Source organism: Ammospiza nelsoni, chromosome 9 (assembly GCF_027579445.1).
Source record: "Ammospiza nelsoni isolate bAmmNel1 chromosome 9, bAmmNel1.pri, whole genome shotgun sequence".
Lineage (NCBI taxonomy): Eukaryota > Metazoa > Chordata > Aves > Passeriformes > Passerellidae > Ammospiza > Ammospiza nelsoni.
This window is the reverse complement of record NC_080641.1, coordinates 34,605,895-34,614,419: the sequence shown is the minus strand read 5'-3', so window position 1 is coordinate 34,614,419 and position 8,525 is coordinate 34,605,895.

Sequence of the window (8,525 nt, the reverse complement as noted above, 5' to 3'; positions counted from 1 at the left end):
AATTCCTGGCACATCCCCATTTCCATGTGATTCACCCCCATTTCCCTGTGTCTCACCCCCATTTCCCCATGTTCCAGCCCTGTTTCCCTGTGTTTCACCCCCATTTCCCTCTTTCACCCCCATTTCCCTGTGTTTCACCCCCATTTATTTCCCTGTTTCACCCCCATTTCCCTGTGTTTCACCCCAATTCCCCTCACAAACCCTGAGCAAGGCCTGCAGCAAATTCTCCTCAGCACCAACCCCCCCCCTCCCCGAGGCCGGCACTAATTAAAACCCGAGCCGGTGCCGCTGTAATTAACAAAGAAGTGATAACCCCACAGGAACCTGAATGTTTTACCCCAAACCCAGCTGGATTTCCAACCTCTGGAATTCCGAGCCCTCATTTCCCGATTAAAACGCCTCTGAGTACAAACACTCGGGCCCTGCATGCCCGAAATGAAGATTTTGCCGCTCTGCCCTCAGCGGATTTTTGGCCTCTCCGCTGTCTCAGCCCCTGCCAGGAGCTCTGAACATCCCGGCCCCGCTTTCGGGAGCTGATTGCAAAAAAATAACCCAAAAATAACCCAAAAACGCGGGGCAGCCCCGTGTCTGAGCCTGCAGCAGTGCACGACCCACCTCTGATCCCCTCGCTGTTCAAAAGAGAGGAAAATCCCAAAAAATCTCCCAAATCCCGGGACCTGCCGCCGCCAGGTGGCTCCGAGATGTTCCCGCTCCACATCGGCCTCGCCTCGCCCTCCCCAAACCCAGAAATCGCAATTTCCCCTCGGATTTTTGAGAATTGAGTGGGGGAAAGAGAAAATTATCCCTTCTCCCCTTACGAGAGGCAGGTCCGGGATTTTGGGGACAAAAAGGGACATCCCGGAGGATGCAGGGTGAAACAATTCCAAAGGGGAGCTGTTAGAGGACACCACAGCAAAGGAAAATTGACTCTGTGCTCTGGGGAATGTTTGGGAGAGGGAAAACCCACCCTGAATTTCAGCTCAGGGCTTGCTGTCCTTCAGTGGAATGGTCCCTTCATTCCCAGTGGATGTTGGAAACAAACGGGATCTGAAGGGAAAAGTGATTTTTTTAACAGTTCCAGAGTGGCCACGTACGAAAAAAGGATGAGGGAAACTCCAGCCCCCTCTGAGACACCAGCAGCATCCTGGCTTTGCAAATTCCCTGATTTTTTCCCCCACTTTTTAAGCCACAGGAGGATCCAGGAGTGAAATTCAAGAGCCTTTATCAGCTCCTCAGCTGGAGGGAGGAGTATCTGGCCACTGCAGAATTTCTTGGTTCTCACAGGCTCTTGTGTAACTTCCACTAAAGATAACAACCAATGAAGGTGACCTGAACCCCCTGAATAATTTAAATATTAATAATATTAAGAGGTGGAAAGTGGCAGAAAGAAAAAGGTCTCCAAAGAAGGGGAAGGACTTCCACAAGGACTCGCTCTGTTCATTACTGCTGTGAAAAGCACAAGCAAAGATTATTTTAATATTCTGCCCTTCCCTCCTCCTCCAAGGAAAATAAAATTCTGTTTAAAATCATTCATGAGGCCAAGCGGAGCCAAGGCAAGAATATTTTTGCCATGAGGTCGAGTTTTGTGAGACCCATTTGGTGTTTTCCCAGGAGCTTTTTTGCCTGGGTTTGGAAGCGACTGCACAAACATTGGAAATAAATGAGGAAAAGTTGCTGTTTCACCTTGATTCCTTTGTGGTTCATCCCATCCCACCTGGACCCTGCCTTGGGTTTGCTCCATTGCTGTGTTACCTTTTAGTGAGCCAAAAAAGAGGAAGCAGAGCCTGAGGTAAAGCCATTCCCAGCCCCATGAGAGCCTGAAGAGCTCAGCTGATTTTATCTCCACATTCAAATCCCTGCCCAGCTCCACCTGATCCTGCTGGCACTGAGGGATCAGCCATCAGAAAAACCAAAAAAAGGAAAAAAAAAATAAATTAGGGAGTCCTGCTTTCTCCAGGCTGGAAAACCCTGGGGAAGAGAAAGTTCAGGGAGACCTCAGATCCCCTTCCAGTCTTTGAAAGGGAATTTAAAAAGGGGGGAGATGGTTTTACACAGGCAGGGAGTGACAGGGAAAGGGGGAATGGCTTTAAGCTGAAAGAGGTGGGATTGAGGTGGGATTTGGGGAAGGAATTGTTCTCTGGGAGGGTGGGGAGGGCTGGGATGGAATTCCCAGAGCAGCTGTGGCTGCCCCTGGATCCCTGCAGTGCCCAAGGCCAGGCTGGACAGTGAAGGTGTCCCTGCCATGGCAGGGGTGGCACTGGGAGGGATTTAAGTTCACTCCCAACCCAAACCATTCCAGGATTCTGGGATTCTCCTTCCTGACAGGAGCCACACTGGATTGTCTCATCCCACCTGGATCAGCCCCCTGGGAGCTCAATCTTCCTCAGTCCCACCTCAGAACACTCCAGAACAGCCCTGAATCCAGAACATTTCTTTAGCAGGGTGTTTTTATGGGAAGGAGGAAAATTAAAGATTTTCCCTTTGCTGGCCCCCACCACAAACCTGGCAAATCCCACAGGATTCATCTCCTCAGGGGCAGCCTGGAGCTCTGCCCTGCCTCCTCCTCATCACTCTGCCTCCTCCTCATCACTCTGCCTCCATAAAAATCCTGAGCTGGGGTGATACCTCAGGTTTGGTTTTTCTATTTCCACACTCTGTGCTGCTTTAGTGTGTGGGGCTGGGTTCACATTCAGGGATGCTGAGCTCTGTGCACAGAGCAAGGAGACAAAACAATTCCTGCTCCAGCTGGGCACCAAGGACAAATGACCCAAATCTCAGCCCCAGAGCACAAACCCCGTGGGCTGGAGAGAGAAAAACAAGCAGGGTGGGACTGCCTGGGCTAAAGCTGGAATGGGACAATGAACTGCAAGGGGCAAATGGAGCAGAGCTGATCCCAGGGACAGAGCCCGTGCCCGCTCGTGCATTTTGGGGCCATTTTGGTTCATCTTGGGTGCAGCCCTGGCTGGGCTCTGGTGCTGCCCAAGGTGGATCCATGGAGGAGATCCTGTGAATAAATCCCTGCTTTATTCTGGGACTCTGCCAGCCTCTGGTCTAGGGCAGGGGGGCAGATTGAAGTGAAAACAAAACATTTTGGGCCAATTCTCTTTCATACCTATCAAAGCCTTGAATGATCCCTGGTGAGCTCTGGAATCCCTGTGATCCCATCGCTGTCTCATCCTTCAGGAAGACAGAAGGAAGGGAAGACTCCAGTTCTGAGCTAACGTGGTCTCCTGAGCCCCCGATCACATTTTGGTCTCTTTGATATCCCTCCAACCTGCCTTGTCATCCCTGCCCTGTGAAATGTCAAGAGCTGCTTGCCAGAGGCCTTTTGCTTTTAGCAAAATTGGAAGCTGTGTCCATGACAGGAAACAATTCCATCACAGACCTTCAGTTTCCTTCCTTCCCACGCCTGGAATTTGTGATGAAACCCTGGAAGTTGTTCCTGAGCATCAAAACCACACGAGGCCAAGCAGGCTTTGAGGACAAACTGGAGACATTTGGGGTTTGCAACCAGTCTGATTCCCTACCTGAGCAAAAATGCTGCACTGAAATCCCAATTCCACCTGTGGGAATTGGAATTTAACTCCAGCAGGGCCGGGTTTTTATCCTCAATGTCCCAGCCACATCTCCTTTTCTGGGTCTGGAAATAGACTGGGGTAGGAATCCACTGCTCTTGGGTTACCAGGGCTGAGAACTTCTTGTCCTTAAAAAAATCTGTCAGCAGGCCAAGGATGCCAAATTCCACAGGGAACCAAAGGCAGTTGAGCCAGGACGAGGGATCTGACCCCATTTGCTCATTTGAAAGTTAATTTCAAGAATATTTCAGCAGTGATGCCCCACACACCAAAAGAAATGCACCTTAAAAATGAGCCAGAGTTTTGTTTTTCTTTGAGAGAATTCCCTGCTTTCCCTGTGCTGGTTATTAATATTACAAATGCCCTTGGAATATGTATGGCCCGAAATAAATGTCATTGATGAGGGAAAATGAAAATATCACTGGGCCCAACAATGACAAATCTGCTGCTCCTGCCAGGCCAAGAATTTGTTTCATTTAGGAGCAAGAGCTGCTGGCAGGGGCTGGGGAGGGAACTGCCTGCCAAATGTCTCCATGGGAAATGAAATAATTGGGAATATTCACTAGCAGGGCAAAGAAAATCATTGCTCTCTTTGGCCCACAGACCCAAACCTCCTAGATTTAGGCTGGGTTTTCTGAAATTGTGCCAGCGGGAGCAGAAATTCTGTTGGGATTTGACCTTTTGAGTGGCTGGAGATGGCTCAGTGAAGAGACAGAGCCCTTCCCTATCTCAGGGAGTCCTGCAATGGAAAATGGGTCTTTTTAAGGATTTTCTTTTAAAGGATTTCTCATCCAGATCCCACAGGCATGAACTATGTTCAATGGAGCTGTGCTGATTTTGTCACACAGGAGGAGCTCCCTCCTTCCCTCTCAGAGGATGCTGCAAAATTCAGGGACTGCTTTTCCCCACTGCAAAAATAAAAGCTGCAGGAAACACCAACATAAAAAATATCCTCTGCAGGCCAAGGCAGAGTCACAGCTCTTGGGTGAGCTACTGGATTTTCTCAGAAAATCATAAAATCCTGGACTTTAAATCCCACCCAGTGCCAGCCCTGCCATGGCAGGGACACCTTCCCCTGTCCCTTGGGCACTGCAGGGATCCAGACACTGTTACCTTTTGGGAGCAGACTCTTTCCAACACACTGCAAAGCTATTTCCCTAAATTAAATCATATTGTTTTTTTCCCCCCCTTTCTGCTCTGCCTGTTTGCTGTATTTTCTGCCAATGTGTTTGAAATCACCCCCTGGAGAAACCAGAACACCCAAGGCTCTACAAACCCTCAAAGCCCTGATTTCATTCTTAATTAGCACAATTACACAGCCCTGGTGTGCTGCACTGTCTGCTTTCTGCCCACAATAATCACAGTGAGCTCTTCATTTGGATCTGGATCTTCTCACTCCTTTAATTTCCCCCTCACCCTGTTCTGATTGAGCCAGGAATGGCAGAAAACTCCACAACTTCTTTGACTCATCATTAAAATGAAGTTGTTTGGAAAAACCCGGCAGACATGGAGGGGAGAGAGGATCATTTCGTGTGGTGGGAATGAGGACAGGAAGAAAGGCCAGGAGTGTTCAGAGAAACAAATGTGGATTATTTTGCCCTGAAAACCCCCAAACCCAATAAAACCAGAGGGCAGGAAAGAACAGAGACCCACGTGGCAAATTAAAACACTCTATCACCCACCTTAAATCCTGATCAGGGCTGACAATAGGAGAGGCAGAAAAGTTAAAAGTGAAATTATCAGCTGCCTCAAAGCCCTCGCTGAAGTGCAGAGAGCTGGGGAGCAGCTGAGGCTCAGGAGATAATGGAGTGCAAATCCAGGGATCAAAGGAAACCCAGGAAACCCTTCCCTGCTGTATCTGGGCCACAATGAGTCCTGGCCACAGCTCCAGGCCAGCCACTGCTGCATCATCTGCTGTCCCTGGGCTCAGGGGGGAATGGGGATGATTCCTGTCTGCACAGGGAATGGAATGATTCCTGTCTGCAAAGGGAATGGAATAATTCCTGTCTGCTGAGGGAACACAGGGATGATTCCTGTCAGCACAGGGAACACAGGGATGATTCCTATCTGCACAGGGAATGGAATGATTCCTATCTGCACAGGGAATGGAATGATTCCTGTCTGCACAGGGAATGGAATGATTCCTGTCTGCAATAGGAACAGCGAACACAGGGATGATTCCTGTCTGCAGAGGGAATGGAATGATTCCTGTCTGCAGAGGGAACACAGGGATGATTCCTGTCTGCACAGGGAATGGAATGATTCCTGTCTGCAGAGGGAACACAGGGATGATTCCTGTCTGCACAGGGAATGGAATGATTCCTGTCTGCAATAGGAACAGCGAACACAGGGATGATTCCTGTCTGCACAGGGAATGGAATGATTCCTGTCTGCAATAGGAACAGGGAACACAGGGATGATTCCTGTCTGCAGAGGGAATGGAATGATTCCTGTCTGCAATAGGAACAGCGAACACAGGGATGATTCCTGTCTGCAATAGGAACAGGGATGATTCCTGTCTGCACAGGGAACAGCCCAGAGCTCATCCCAGCTCAGCAACGTGGGTTTTTACATCAGTGTTGTACAGCAATTGTTTTTACAGCAGTGGTTTTTACATCCACAGCCAGTACAGAAAACAAATCTCAATATTTTCCACCAGAGAAGACACAAATCTCCATCTGTTTCCTCACCTGGTCGCAAGTGAAATATTGATTTTCTTCCTGCTTCCCAGAGCTGCTGAGGAAGTCAATCCATGGCTTCCCAAACTGATCCATGGTGCGAGGGGAAACATCCAGCCCTGTGTGACTCCCAGATGGAGCAGCTTTGTCACCAGGCACCAGAGGGACCAGAGGTTGTCTGCTGTGCATATCTTGTATTTTTAAACAACTCAAACTTTCTATCTCTGGGGTGTCCGCCTGGTTTCCCAGATAAATCCCAGTTTTTCTGTGCAGAATAAATCTCTCCTGGCAGGAGCTGTTAAAATGTCTCCCTTTATCCAAGCCTTTTGGACATTTAATGGCTCTGCAGGTCCCTGCTGTATTTCAGCAAATGCTGATGACAAATTCCCTGATAAAACAAACAGAAACATGGAACAAATCCTACCTGGAAGGTGCCTCTGGGCCCTTATCCTGGAGGGAGACACAGCACCACTACCAGGGTTTGTTATTCCCAGGAATTCTCATTCCCATGGCTCTTTCCTACCCTGTTCTCTGCTCTGGCTCTTGAGGAATTCACAAATTCCTCCCTGAGGTTCCAGCTCAGCCTGGAGCAAAGGAGGCTCAGGGGGCCCTGGTGGCTCTGCACAGCTCCTGGCAGGAGGGGTTTGGGATCTGCTCCAGGGAACAGGGACAGGAGGAATTTATTTCTTTGTATAAGAAAGAAATAAATTTGGGCCAGAGGAGAGTCTGGGTGGAGATTTTGGAAATTTGCTTTACAGGAAGGGTGGTCAGACATGGGCACAGTGGTGCTGATGCCTTGTGCAGGCTGCCCCGGAGCAGAGGCTGGGCAGAGTTCCAGGACAAAGCAGGGATTTATTCACAGCATCTCCTCCATGGATGCACCTTGGGCAGCACCAGAGCCCAGCCAGGGCTGCACCCAAGATGAACCAAAATGGCCCCAAAATGCACGAGTGGGCACGGGCTCTGTCCCTGGGATCAGCTCTGCTCCATTTGCACCTTGCAGTTCATTGTCCCATTGCAGCTTTAGCCCAGGCAGTCCCACCCTGCTTGTTTTTCTCTCTCCAGCCCACGGGGTTTGTGCTCTGGGGCTGAGATTTGGGTCATTTGTCCTTGGTGCCCAGCTGGAGCAGGAATTGTTTTGTCTCCCTGCTCTGTGCACAGAGCTCAGCATCCCTGAATGTGAACCCAGACCCACACACTAAAGCAGCACAGAGTGTGAAAATAGAAAAGCCAAACCTGAGGCATCACTGGAGTCCCCATCTCTGGAGGGATTTTAAACCCCTGTGGATGTGGCATTTGGGGACATGGGGCAGTGCTGGCCTTGGCAGTGCAGGTGGGACAGCTGGACTCGATGACCCTGGAGGATTTTACCCACCCCACCCTCATCTTCCTCCCAGTTCTCTCCCCACCTCTTTGTGCTGGGGCTGCCCCATCCCAGGTGCAGGAATTGCTGAGCACAGGCAGCTGAGCTCCCATTAAAGGGTATTTTTTTCCATGGATGGGATGTTTTGCCCATTCCCCCATGGCTCCAACCACCTGGAGCCACCCCAAAATCCCAATCCCAGACTCCAGCACTGCCCCTTCCATGGGGACCCCTCCCATGGCTCTGCCTTGCACAGCTCGGGATGGAGCCAGCACTCACCGAGGGGGATTGGGAATCCTTGTTGTCCCTGCAGCTCTAAAACATTATTGGGTTTTTGATAAACTCTGGAAATGCCCAACAACCCCACTGGACTTACAGAGATATTCCCCAACAGATCCTGCTCCCAGCACCACTCGTGGTTCATCAACCCACATGTTCCTCAGAAATCTAGCAGAGGTTTCTGCCTTTAAATTCCATTAAAAGAACCCAAATTCTCCACACAGCTGAAGGTTTCGGCACTGCAGAATCTTCCTTTGTGTCTCAAGGTCAAAATTAATTTACCAAGAGCTGCTGTTCCCTCTGCAGGAGCAGATAAACCACAGGGTTTAGGGTAAAACTCAGCAAATTAGGGCCCAGAACCAGCCCAACACCATTCCCAAATGTGTTGCACTGTTAAATGGGAAATAAAGGACACCACAGATGCTTCAAATAATTCCAGTTCCGAGTCAATTTTCCCTCCTTTGTCTTAAAGAGCTTTTGATGTGCAGCCCCAATATTGTGTCTCTCTCTGTTTTTAATAATTTTCTATTACCTCAGCAATATAAACTGTCCTGCAATGAGCTGAACTTTAATCTGGGGGAGATGAAACAGGCAGAAATATCATGGGCTGGAGAGTGACCAACTTGGGGG